Source organism: Oryctolagus cuniculus, chromosome 8 (assembly GCF_964237555.1).
Source record: "Oryctolagus cuniculus chromosome 8, mOryCun1.1, whole genome shotgun sequence".
NCBI lineage: Eukaryota > Metazoa > Chordata > Mammalia > Lagomorpha > Leporidae > Oryctolagus > Oryctolagus cuniculus.
The window spans coordinates 119,267,010-119,281,025 of record NC_091439.1 but is presented as its reverse complement, the minus strand read 5'-3'; the positions used below and the strand labels follow the sequence as shown (position 1 = coordinate 119,281,025).

Below are 14,016 nucleotides of genomic sequence, written 5' to 3'. Positions count from 1 at the left end.
TTATGTTTCTGTGTGGGAGCAAACTGTTGAAATCTTTACTTAATGTATGATAAACTGATCTTCTGTATATAAAGAGAATCAAAAATGAATCTTGATGTCAATGGAAGGGGAGAGGGAGTGAGAAAGGGGAGGGTTGCGGGTGGGAGGGACGTTATGGGGGGGAAGCCATTGTAATCCATAAGCCGTACTTTGGAAATTTATATTCATTAAATAAAAGTTAAAAAAAATAAAAAAATAAAAAAATAATTTTTCAAAATAAGTTCAGGGAATAATGTCACTACAGTATCTGGATTAACAATCAAAGGACATCTTCTACTGCTTTTCCAGGTGTATTAGCATGGAGCCAGATCAGAACTGGAGCAGCTAGACTCAAACCAGCGCCCATATGAGATGCTGGCATCAAAGGCGGTGGCTTACCCTGCAGAGCCACAACACCAACCCCTGTATTTTCATCTTCAAGAAAGCGCCAATTATACAGTTATTGTTGTGTTTGCTGTTTTCACCCTCACTGGAGTCCCATTAAAATTCAAAGTCACTAGATACATAAAAACATGTCCTGATAAAAGACAGATGACCATAAATTTTTGTGGCCCAGCAAGTGAAATGCAAGCAATAGCATTAGAGTCACCGCATTATATTCAATGCATCTTTGAAAGATGACTTTAATACATTTGGCTCTTTGAAGAAATGCATTATGGTTGTTTCGTAATGAAAAAAGTTATTCAATTCTTTCTGTTTAAAATAGAGGAGGAAATGAAATAAATTAGAATTGCTCCAAAATAGAGTGTGTTATAGACTCGGCCACAGTGTGCAGTCAGTATTAGACACTGAATTCTTATTGATTATTAAGGACAATGTTTTCTGTGTTGTGATATCATTAGAAATGTTTCAAAATTCAAGATAAAATATCAGAAATGGAGGATGCTGTAAATGAATGCCTATGTATTCTTCTCAACACCATGGTTTGTATTCAAGATCTCTAAAATTATTTCAAAGCAGTGCTAAATTTTCATAGCAATATAGAACTTTTAGTGGTATACATCACACAGAATTTTTATTCGTAGCTTTCATATACCTGCTCTTAAAGCACTGGAACAAATGAGAAAAATAGGAGACAAAATGAATCTGTAATATGAAAATACGACATGAGAAGTGTGAATAATTGGAAACATCTAATGAGCACTTATTGTGAAATTTAATGATTTAAAGCATACACAGTACATATTAGAATCTTTCTATTTACCTATTGATCTATCTATCTATCCATCTCTTCTAGAGCACAGACTGATGTCACATGGAACTAAGTAAAGAAGAATGTCTGGAATGATGGAAAACTCACCATGGCTCATGGGATTTGGACATGAACCTTTCACAGATTTATTTCTAAAATATAAATCGATAAGGAAACAGAATGTGTTGCCAGCTTGGTGCAAAGCAACACGTGCGGAAGAGTAAGCTACAAATCACGTCTAGAAGTGATCACTGCAGAATGCTATTTATTATTGTCTCAGAAGTCCAGAGTAAGTTGTATTTTTACTGATAACATCCATTAGTTTATATATAGCTCCATTAGATTACATATAGCTCACAATGGAAACAAAACACAATGAGTTTATTGCCCTGAGATGCAACAGATTCACTGCATATGGGATGCCAGAGTCACAGGTGATGGCTTAACCACAACAGGTTCCCAGATCCAGGTATCTTAACTGCTAGACCAAACACCTGCCCCTCCCCATTTGTTTAAATGGAAGGACCTCTGTCTCTCTTTTAACATTTTTTTGTGTTTTAAAATTTTTGGATAAGACTTTTTCATGGTTTTAGGATCCATCTCTAGTACTTCAGTGGGAAATTTCCATGATAAGATAGTAGTTTCAAAATAATATTTTATAGACTATATGCCATCTCTTAAATATATTTATATCTAAAAGGCATTTTACTAATTATTAAATTATATTCAGAATCAATATAGGAAATGTGTAAGAATTAAAAATGAGATTGTCCTGAATGGACCTTTGTGTAGTTAGTTTTAAAAATGGAAAATATTGGAATAAAATGCATTTAACAATATCTTTTATTTTTAAATAGACACTTCTCAAAGGAAGACACAAAGGGCCAACATGTATATGAGAAAATGCTCAACATCACTATTTATCAAGGAAATGCAAATTTAAACTACAATGAGATATCACCCCAGTCTAGTTAGATTGGCTGTTATCAGAATGAAAAAAAGATAGCTAAGTGTTGATGAAGATGTGGAAGGAAGGGTACCCTTACACACAATCATTGTGGAGGATGGCCCAAGTGCTTGGGCCCTGCACCCCATGGGAGACCAGGAGAAGCACCTGGCTCCTGCCTTTGGATCAGCGCAGTGCGCTGGCCGTGGCGGCCATTGGAGGGTGAACCAATGGTAAAGGAAGACCTTTCTCTCTCTCTCTCTCTCACTGTCCACTCTGCTGTCAAAAAAAAAAAAATTCCGTAGCACTTGATTTTTCACTTACATTCTATGCTCCTGTTGTAAATCTACATTCGAAAAACTGAAATCTACATTTGAAAACTTATTTGCTCTATTTTTTTCCATGTCCACCCCACGTTTAGACTCATCACTTGTCTGAATATCAAAAACAACAGTAGGTGGCTCATTCTTCTAGGCTTTTATACAATGTCTTCCTTGATGTTGCTCCATCACCAGTCATTGTCATCTACTTACTCTCAAGAAATTAGATTTTGAAAATTAGAAATTCTAATTTTTAAAAGGAATAAGTAAAAAAATACCTATATGTTGTATTACTTTATTTTTATGTGGTTATTTTTATGTGGTTATTCTGAAAGATCTGACTTTTATTTTCCTAATTCCACTCAAAGCCTAGTTGCTTCAAGTTTTGATTCTTAATGTTTCGTGTTACTTTTTATAAAACACTTTTTATCTGTTTACTACTAGAAAACTTATTTTTCAGCTCCCACAAAGCAATTATTTATGACACTTACATATTTTTCCTTGAATGTTGTTTTTTAATTTCATGTGTATAAATTAACATTCTTATAAAGTTATTATTTATAATTTCATCAAACAATAAGTAACACAAACATTATATTCAGCTATTTTATTTACTGTGTTTTACACATATAATTGTTACTCTGCAATAACCATTTCTGGTAAGTTTTTGTCCTTGTAAAGTTAAGCTGAATTTTCTTTATTTTAAAAATACGATGTGCTCATTTAATGAGGCAACAATGGCATTTATTGGTTTCCTTAAGCCACATTCAAGTGCCTTGCCACTTGTTTTGATTTTGGCACAGATTGTTGGTTGAGAACCTTTCTAGCTGGGGTGACAAAATCACTTCTAGTGGATTGAAGAAGACTCCATGCAATATAATGGGAAACAACTGATGATTATGAAGTGCATCGGAGGTGCTAATACATTTTTTATAAAGAACTACAAAGTCTCCAATTTACCCATACTGCATACTAATCTGTTTCATAATACGTTAGAAAATCATACTTTCTGATGTTGATTAGGCAACATCATTATGCCTGATACAGAAAACTCTGAAAGACTTACTCAATGCCAAAGGGCTGTAAAGGAGAAGACAATGGACATTTTAATTATGTTGATACATTCAAATCCCTGTGACCTGTGTAAATTTTGAAAATATATGACTTGTTGGTTTGCGTGATTTTCTTCACTACTATTGATACATTAGTGGGGTTTTATGGAAATTCTGATCAAACACACAGAAATAGTCCCTGTAGACAGACTGAAATCTGGCCAGAGTTAGCCAAATAATTTATATTGTGCCAATTGCAGTTTATGAAAGAGAAAAATTCCAAACATGAGCCATTTTTTCAAGTTTGAGTTCTTTGCCCACCCCTACTGAGATTAGCATGATGCTAACAACATCGTCTGGTTCTTCTATGAGTATGACTATGGGCAAACACAAGACTGCCTTTACCAGTGGGGAGAGCATTTCAGCAAGGGAGAAACGAATTTAAGACTCCAAAGATTTGGACATTAGAAATGAACATAACAGAGTCAACATATTTCCCAAGAATGTTTTAAATTCCCAGGCTGTCCACATTCAAGACACATGGCAAAATAATTTCCAATGAAAGAACAAGAATGTAGATTATCAGAGGCCCCTTCCAATTTTCAAACAACACACAAATTCATTAATTATATCCAGTAGAATATCATACAGCAATAATGTGTACTATACATATCATTATAGCCATAGGAATGCATCTCAAAAAATACACAGTGATATAACTATTGGAATGAAATTCAGAAAGATTATGATGAATCAAAAAGCAAGGAACAAAAGGTATATTATTATGATTCTCCATCATGAAGTTCAATAATTATCCAATTTATAGGGATGGAAATCAGAACTGATTCCAGTGATGAAAGTAAGGAAGAGGCTGATGGGAAGAGCTGAACTGACTACCAGAACTCAGAAGAGATTTTCCTTTGGTGAGAAAATGTTTTGCATCTTGATTAGGGCTGTAATTACAGGGATATACATTTGTGATGGCTCATGGAACTGTCTGTTCAAATTAGGTATAGTTTATATATAAATTGTATCTGATAAATTATTTTATTTATTTATTTTTTTAAAGATTTATTTATTTTACTTGAAAGTCAGAGTTACACAGAAAGAGGAGAGGCAGAGAGAAAGAGAGTGGTCTTCCATCTGATGGTTCACTCCCAATTGGCCGCAATGGCCGGAGCTGCACCAATCCGAAGCCAGAAGCCAGGAGCTTCTTCCGAGTCTCCCACGCGGATGCAGGGACCCAAGGACTTGGGCCATCCTCCACTACTATCCCAGGCCATAGCAGAGAGCTGGATGGGAAGTGGAGCAGCTGAGACTTGAACTGGCGCCCATATAGGATGTTGGTGCTTCAGGCCAGGGTGTTAACCCATTGCACCACAGCTCTGGCTCCTGATAAATGATTTTAAATACCAGCACAATAGTAATCTTAATATTTAACTTTTTTTAAATTTTTTTTATTTGACAGAGTTAGTGAGAGAGAGAGACACAGAGAAAGGTCTTCCTTCCGTTGGTTCACTGCCCAGATGGCTGCTACGGCCAGTGTGCTGCACTGATCCAAAGCCAGGAGCCAGGTACTTCCCCCCAGTCTCCCATGTGGGTGCAGGGCCCAAGCCCCTGGGTCATCCTCCACTGCCTTCCTGGGCCACAACAGAGAACTGGACTGAAAGAGGAGCAACCGGGACTAGAACCAGTGTCCATATGGGATGCCAACGCTGCAGGCAGAGGATTAACCAAGTGAACCATGGCGCTGGCCCCTTAATGTATTGTTTTAACTTCAGAATTTTTCCTCTTTTCAGATAAAATTACACCAATATCCATGTATTCAGTTAAAATTTTGCATAAAAATATCCAATTGGACTAGAATGCTTTCCTTCATCATTAATTTTTTTCCTTTTTCTCTTGCTTGAACTTGATTTACCAGGGAATTTTTTTTTCGTTCTTCAAATTCTTTTTAACTTCAGAAATAATCTCTTGTTATATGTCTTTTCCTGTGGCCTAAGCACACATAAGTTCACTAATTTAAATTGCCAGTCTGTATCTACATTATGAAACTCATAATATGGGTGAAAGGAATACCCCCAGCATCGTCCTACAAAGCCCAGCAATCAGTTTTATTGAGAGGTCCACAGTATAAGTGGCAGAGGACTAGAAACTGCAATACATGAGAACATATGGCCGTACTTAGGCAAATGAATTACAGCCTGAACAGAGAGTTCCCTGAGAAGGCTGGACGCATACTTGGCTTGTTGCTTGCAGTCTGCCGGCCCCAAGATAGAGTGTGGTGTTCATTGAGAGTTGACAGTAGTAGCTTAATGATGGAAGAAAAATCTATAAAATCCATATGGATAACTTCCTGAATCCATTGCTCTTTCCAGTTGCAAACCTCAGGAATGTTTTTATAGCTAGCTACTACAACAGATTCCCTGATAAAGGTAGAATCAAGAATAATAATCGCCAAAAATTCTGAAATACATTGGGAAGTGCAGAAGGTCTTTTTTTTTTTCAAAACTGACCAAAGGAGGGGTGCAGAGAGGGAGAGAGAGAGAGAAAATTTCAGTAGAAGTATAAATACCTAAGCAAGTTTTGAGAGTAAGCATGGAATGGATGACATGAAGCCAAATGAAATGATTCTATACAGCAACGAAAATATAACAGGCTCTTGTGATCTCCCCAGGTCTCTTCAACACCCACCTTCACTTTGATATCCTCTGGAGTCACTGCAAAGCTCTAGTTCAGGGCTTTTCCTTGCTCACAGGAGCCAGCTAGATCAAGGCAGGCAAGCTGGGATTGGCTTAGAGCTAAGGCTTCACAAAGTACTTCAGAAAGTTTGTGGGAGAGTTGAAATGAAAGAAAGTTTACATTGGCGCAAAAAACTTCTAAAATCTATTTGTAGAGGGCTCTTCAAAAATTCATGGAAAATGCCCGTTATGAAAATATTGTGCATGGATTTCAAATTGTTTTGCACCATATTTGCTTATCTTTTAATTCCATTTTTCCTTGAAGTTTTCTAAGTACCCAAGGACACTTATAGTCCTAAAACCATACTGGATGAGTACTTGGTGTTTAAACATCAGCTCCCTTGCCCTTCGTGGGAATAATTCTGAGGAATGCTGTCTACATACAGAATTCCTCAGTGAGATCATGATGCTTCTCTGCCCACAGTGGAAAACTTCCTTGATAATGTGTTCTCTGTTGGTTTCTCTCCTTTTTCTTGCTTTCCCACTCTCCTCGCAGTTTTTACAGAAATCTATTCTGTTAACTAATTACTTCCACCCTTGTCTCAGTGCTTTTGAGGGAAGATAAAGAAAGGGCAGGGGGAAATCAAGATTTTTTTTTTTTAATTTGACAGATAGACAGTGAGAGAGAGACAGAGAGAAAGGTCTTCCTTCCATTGGTTCACTCGACAAATGGCCGCTAAGGCTGGAGCTGCGCTGATCCAAAGTCAGGAACGAGGTGCTCCTTCCTGGTCTCCCACGTGGGTGCAGGCGCCGAAGCACTTGGGCCATCCTCCACTGCCTTCCCAGGCCACAGCAGAAAGCTGGACTGGAAGAGGAGCAACCGGGACTAGAACCCGGCACCCATATGGGATGCCAGCACCACAGGTGTAGGATTAACCAAGTGAGCCACAGCACCAGCCCCAAGGTATTGTTAAAACAGTATGTGATGTACCTATGATTCTGTAATTGGAATTTTTAAAAAAATTTACTTTAATTGTTTGAGAGTACAGAGGGAGAGAGAGAGAGAGAGAGGGAGAGAGAGAGAGGAAGAATCTCTGTGTTAATGCATGCATCTGCTGTTCCCTCCCCAAATGACCAGTGCTGAAGATGTGGACAAAGAAATTAATCAAGGTCTCCAAACTCGGTGGCAGGGACCCAACTGTTTGAGCCGTCAGTTGCTTTCTCTCAAGGTGCACAGTAGCAGGAAGCTGGAATCAGGAGTAGAGCTGGAACTTAATCCTAAATACTGCAACATGGGATGTGGAGATCTTAACATCTAGGTAAAACAGCTGCCTCATCTTTTTATTTTTAAAGTAAGTCAGTTTTTCAATGACAGTCACATTAAAATGAGTGATTAATTTCTCTCTCATTTCTCATAAAGGACCACTCATAGTCTCCTCCATTTCTTTATGTGATCTGATCACTGAATTAGCTCCCTGAGCCTGTCTTCTCTTTCACCTTTTATGTGGATTGAGGCATAATCTAATGCTACCCTCTCACCAGCTTCCATGTAGTCCCCTGCCTATTTCTTAATTACATCTCACCAAAGAGTCAAGATTCCAGATATCAGCTGGACAGCTCTACTCTAGGCATTAGGTCAAATGGGATCTCACTCCATTTCCTTTTTTTCTTTTTAATATTTTCTTTGAAAAGCAGAGTTACAGAGAGGCAGAGAGAGAGAGACGTCTTCCATCTGCTGGTTCTTTCCCCCAGATGGCTGCAGTGGCCAGCACTGAGCCGATCTGAAGCTGGGAGCCAGGAGCTTCTTCCAGGTCTCCCACATGGGTGCAGGGGCCCAAGCACTTGGGCCATCTTCTACCACTTTCCCAGGCCATAACAGTGCTGGGTTGGAAGTGGAGCAGTCGGGACTCGAACAGGCACCCATATGAGATGCAGGGGCCTCAGGCGGATGCTTAGCCTACTGAACTACAGCACTGGCCCCTCCATTTCCTTTGTCATTGATTGGATGAGCATTTTAATGGCTTTTACTGAGTAAATTGCAACATCTAAGATTTTATTTTGAATTTGGAGCAAAAGAAGCCCAGGAGTATACAAGATAGGCCATATACTCCAATGAATTTATCAAAATTCTGCCATGTAATTTGCAGATGAAAACACAGTTAGAAATGTACTTTTGTACTGCCTTTTTTTGTGTAGGGTCATAAAAATAAAAGAGTTGAAAGAAATAAGGTTAAATATAGATTATGTGCTTTCTTGCTTGAAAAAGTAAAAAAAAAGGTAAGTATTTATTTTGAAATGATGGACTTTGGGCAAAAAGACAAAGGAGAAGTGATGCTGGGGTCCCCTGGAAGGAAGTGTTCTGCACTCTATTTCCTATCAAATTTCCATGAAGTAACAATAAACCCATGAGCTTTCAGAGAAAGAAATAAAAGATATTGCAAGATTCCATGCAAAGAAAGGGTACATGGTATAATCGGAGGGTAGTTAGCCACTGATTATCTCAGTAAAGTGTCTATGACAAGAGAAAAGAACTAACTTCTGTCCACCACTCTTCCCCTTGTCCAGAATAACACAGAAGAACAAAAGGACCCCGGCTCCGGAAAAGGCCAGCAGAAAGCACTTGGGGCACCTCCCCAGGAACCAAAGGAGCAACTGCTGTGCACCAGTGCTAGCCTAGGTGATAGACAGATAGCAGTGCCTAAGGTATAGGACTTTACATAGGAGAGTGTTGGGGGTGGGCTAGGAATGAGGAATTGGAGAAGTAGTCCTGAGGTGGGCAGTGCTTTGTCAGTTAGGGTGATCGAGGAATGTCTTAATGAGAAGAGTACACCTGAGAAAGACAGAAGGGAGGTGCAGAGTTATAGAGGAGGAACAGGAAAGGCACCTGCCAGGTCTTTGAGGAAGCATGGGTGCATGCTCCATGATGCAGCAGGGCTGGCCCTGTGCTAGATAAGAGGAAGGCGAAACAGAAGAACAGGAGGGTAGAGAGATAACAAAGAGCTTTGTGAGAACTTTGCATAGAACAGGCACCAGTAAGTGATCAAGGCCAAGGAGTTATATGTAATGATTTAAAATATTAGTGTTTCCCTCAGTTTAAGAACAAAATGGGGAAGCAATATACAATTAATGAAGAATTTAGAGGATATCAAAATAATTCAGATGTGAGAGTAGTGATATGGAGCAAATAATAATGAGGAATAGTATGTAGTAGGATTCTGGATACATTTGGAAATAGAGAGCATAAAGTTTGCTGACATAGTAAATGTAGAATGTGAAAGAAAAGAATGAAAGATGACACCTTTTTGGCCTTGGAACTGAAGGGTATTTCAGTTAGTTGACATGAAGACTATCGTGTGTAGAATAGGTTGAGTTGGAGGGTAAGGTCAGGGGTTTGGTGTGGGTATATCTCTGTATGTGGGCAACCCCATCCTTCCATCCTTGCCCCTTTGTTTTGATAATAAGGAAACTCCTGTGTCCCTTCTAAACCGCGGTGATTGCCACACCATGATTCCAAATTAATATCAGAGAGTGTTAGTTAGAAAGAGCAGATACTCTCCTCTTCTCTGTGACCTTATGTTGTTCAATTTTTTTCTAGAAAACTTTATTTAAGGCATACAAACTTCATACATTTCATAAATACAACTTTAGGAACATAGTGAATGTTTTTACCCTGCCCTCTCTCCTACTCACACTCCCCACCCTTCTTCCTCCTCCCTCTCCTATCCCTATTCTTATTTTTTTAAGCAAGATCTATTTTCAATTAACTTCATACACATGAGATAAATCTATATCAAGTAAGGAGTTCAATAAATAGTATGAAAAAGAAAAACAAAAAACTGTTCCTTGACAGTCAAGACAAGGGCTGTTCAAAGTCATTACATCTCATTGTGTCAGTTTCATTTCTATGGATTACTTTTTAGGTGCTGTTAGTTATCAGAGATCAGGGAGAGCATATGGTATTTGTCCTTTTGGGACTGGTTTATTTCATTAAGTATGTTTTCCAGTTGTATCCATTTTATTGCAAATGACAGGATTTCATTTTTTACGGCTGTGTAGTATTCCATGGTGTGCATATCCCATAATTTCTTTATCCACTCTTCGGTTAGGAACATTAGGGTGATTCCATGTCTTAGTTACTGTGAATTGAGCTGCAATAAACATGGAGGGTACAGATAACTCTTTCATATGCTGATTTCATTTCCCTTGGGTAACTTCCCAGGAGTGGGATGGCTGGGTCATATGAGATGCTGTTCAAATTTTTGATCATTCCTTTAAGTTTACCTCACACGCTCAGCTATCTCCTATTTGGTCATTAAATGCAAAAATTTCTCCAGTGTCACATTATTTTCAAAATAAGCCCTTCCACAACTTTTCTTGTTCATTTCCACAACTACTGTCTGTATTATATGTTGGATTGTTGTTAAAGTAAAATCACAACCTATATTTTTCATTTGAGATCAAACTAGGATTTGAGCCAATCAGTATGGACACCTTAGCCAAATGCTTTGTCCATCTCTTATCTTTTTTATGCACACAAATTCTTAGAAAATATTGGATGGGTAACAAGTGCATAAAATGTTAATGCTTTTGAAAACTATTGTTAAATTCTATCCAAAGAGGCAGGCATTAGTTCAGTGGTTAAGACATCATATCCCAAACCGGAGTGCCTGGGATTGGTATCCAGCTCTGAATTCTGATTCCAGCTTCCCGCTAATGCAGATACTGAGAGGCAGTGGTGATGGCTCAAGTAACTGGTTCCTGTCACTCGCATGAGGAGCCCAAATAGCACTCCTGGTTCCTAGCTGCAGTGCTGACCCAGACCTAGTCATTGTGGGCATTTGGGGAGTGAACCAGTAGATGGGAGCTCTTTCTCTAAGATTCTGTTCTTCTTTCATTCAGTGTTATAAATAAATAAATAGGGGCGGGTGCCATGGCTCACTTGGTTAATCCTCTGCCTGTGGTGATGGCATCCCATATGGGCAGCGGGTTCTAGTCCCAATTGCTCCTCTTCCAGTCCAGCTCTCTCTGCTGTGGCCCAAGAAGGCAGTGGAGGAGGGCCCAGGTGCCTGGGCCCCTGCACCCACAAGGGAGACCAGGAGGAAGCACCTGGCTGCTGGCTTTGAATTGGCACAGTGCCGGCCGTGGCGGCCATTTGGGGAGTAAACCAACGGAAGGAAGACCTTCCTCTCTTTCTCTCACTGTCTATAACTCTACCTGTCAAATAAATAAATAAATATTTTAAATCCCATCCAAAGTACTTTATGAGTCTCTTATTTACCAGAAATATATAACACGAGCAGGCTTGTTGGCATCTTTTCCAACTCAGAATGTTATCATTTTTGATACTGAATAACTTAAACATTTGAATGTATCTTAACATTTTATCTTTATTTGTTAACAATTTGCATTTTATTCTATGAATTACTTTTCCTTATTGCTTAATATTTTTTCATTCTGAATAGTTATATTTTCTGTCTTGAATTTTAAAAACGAAAGCATTAAAATGATCAATTTTCCATTGAAACTGCATTTTCCTTTGATAAAGTAATTTCCTGCATTCATTTCAGATGGGAACATACCTTTATTTGGTTTTATTCTTTTAACTCAGTGTTAGAAGTGACCAATAGAAACAGATATATGGTGATCATCAAGATGGAGTCTTCCAGTGGAAATTGGATGGGAGAGAAGATAATGGAATAAACAGAAATCCTGTTTATAAATATATTGTTTAAATAGATTGGAATCTATTTAGTGGGTACTTGGGGATGAATTACCTTCTTTGTTTGTTAACTTGAAGTTTTCTTTTAAAAGTGTTAGAAACAAAGACTAATTTGGCATCGCTAAGTTGAAGTTATAAAAATCATATTAACATGGTCATTATAGATTTCTCAAATTCACAATAAAATCGCTTCTTGTAGGATTCTAACTTTAGGAGATAATTTTGTAAATAAGTTAATATACTTTTTAATGACCTTGGCTATTTCAGTTCCTCATAATTTTCAGAATTGTATTCAAAAGAAAATACATTGCATAATAGAATTCTGTGGAACCTTACTCATTTTCTTGTTATCTGAAATATGCAGAGAATGTCTTTTACATTAATTCTTAACTGTTTATGAAAATAATAGTGTGATTGTCTTTATAGAACTGCTCTAGCCTTAATTACATCTCTTCCAGGAAATAGATTTTTAGAACTATAAGTAATTTCTTCATATGAGAAAATACAGAAACTTGTTACATATTTATAAATTGGAAAATAGCTCTTGGCAGTAAATAACTTTGCTTTTTTACTAGTTTATATTCCCTACACAGTATGATGACTGCTCCAGTTCATAATTAGTCCTTGAAAGAATACATGTAGTAAGTTATTGAAAATACCAGGAAATAATAATTGCTATTTTATTTCTCAGAATGTCATTTTCATATCTACTTAACTCTTATTTTATTAAAAGAAAGCTGAAATGATAAGGGTTCAGATAGTGCCCTTTTTATTCTGAATTACATTATTATTTACATTGATTCGCTGAAATATGGGCTATTTCTATAATTTAAGCTAATATTTTTATCAAATCGAATCTTAACCAATGATAATACAGAAACCATGATATCTTAACCAATGATCTTAACCATTTACCAATAATCTTAACCATTTACCAATCTTAACCAATGATAATACAGAATAATAGAAAAGTGGTATTAAATGATGAAGGTAGAATTTGTCTCTTAAGTGATAGTTCACCAATATATTTCTTGTAGAACTCTGTTCACATTTGTGCAGAGAGGTTTATGTGCAAATCATACCTTCTGTTCAAGATTCTTGTCTTTCTACCTCACATACTTCGGATAACTCACACAGGTCACCATCCTTAACCCAATGCTACGTCCTATCAGATATTCAATAATTTTGAATAGATTGATATAAAACCAAAGGTAGATATAGGTGAGAAAACACTTATTGACAAACACACTTTGTGGATGGACTAAATATAGTATATACTATTAGACAAAATATCTATATTAGTAGGGGATTATTATGAAGCTAAGGATTCAAGTCATCCAAATCTAAGGGAGTAGGGAGGTTAAGTAATAAACTAACGAAGTCAAGGTTAATAGAGGTTACTACTTTATCGCTTCTCGGCCTTTTGGCTAAGATCAAGTGTAGTATCTGTTCTTACCAGTTTAATAGAGGTTACTACTTTATTAGGCTCTAGGCTTCTGAAACCTGAAGACAATGTACTTTCTCCCTTCTATTCCCATATCATGGTATCATGGACAAAATGGATATTCATGGCAAAGAAGAAGGACATGAAGGAAAGAAGGAATATTATATTAGCAATCACTTCCCGTTCTCTCCTACCCCTATCTCAAACAGCATGAATCTGTTTTCTAATTCTGAATTTGTCTATCCTGAACATTTCATGTATGTGGTCTTTTGTGGTTGGCTTCTTTTATTAAGCATAATACTTTCAAAGTTCATACTAGCTATAAATATATAAAACAGTACCTAATAATCACAAAGGGTTTATCCAAGGAAAAAAAGTTTAGTTTAGCCCTTGAAAATTAGTAGTTATATTTCAGCATTTTCAAAGAGTAAAGCACAAAAAATACATCTGATTATCTAGATACATAGAAAGCTTTGAAGAAAGGTTAGCAGCAATTCTTAATTAAAAACATGAACAGCAACAGCAGTAACATGAATCTCCCTACCAGTAAAGGCATCTAAGGAAATTTGCATCTTGCATCTATATTGATTCCATATTTTTTGTTGTAGCAAATTGAGGTGCTA

At 37.3% G+C, this 14,016-nt stretch overlaps 1 pseudogene; it reads left to right on the top strand.

Moving 5' to 3' along the window:
• Positions 1–13,356: 13,356 nt before the first annotated feature.
• LOC127488863 (U2 spliceosomal RNA) lies at positions 13,357–13,472 on the top strand (annotated as a pseudogene).
• The last annotated feature ends 544 nt before the right edge of the window (positions 13,473–14,016 follow it).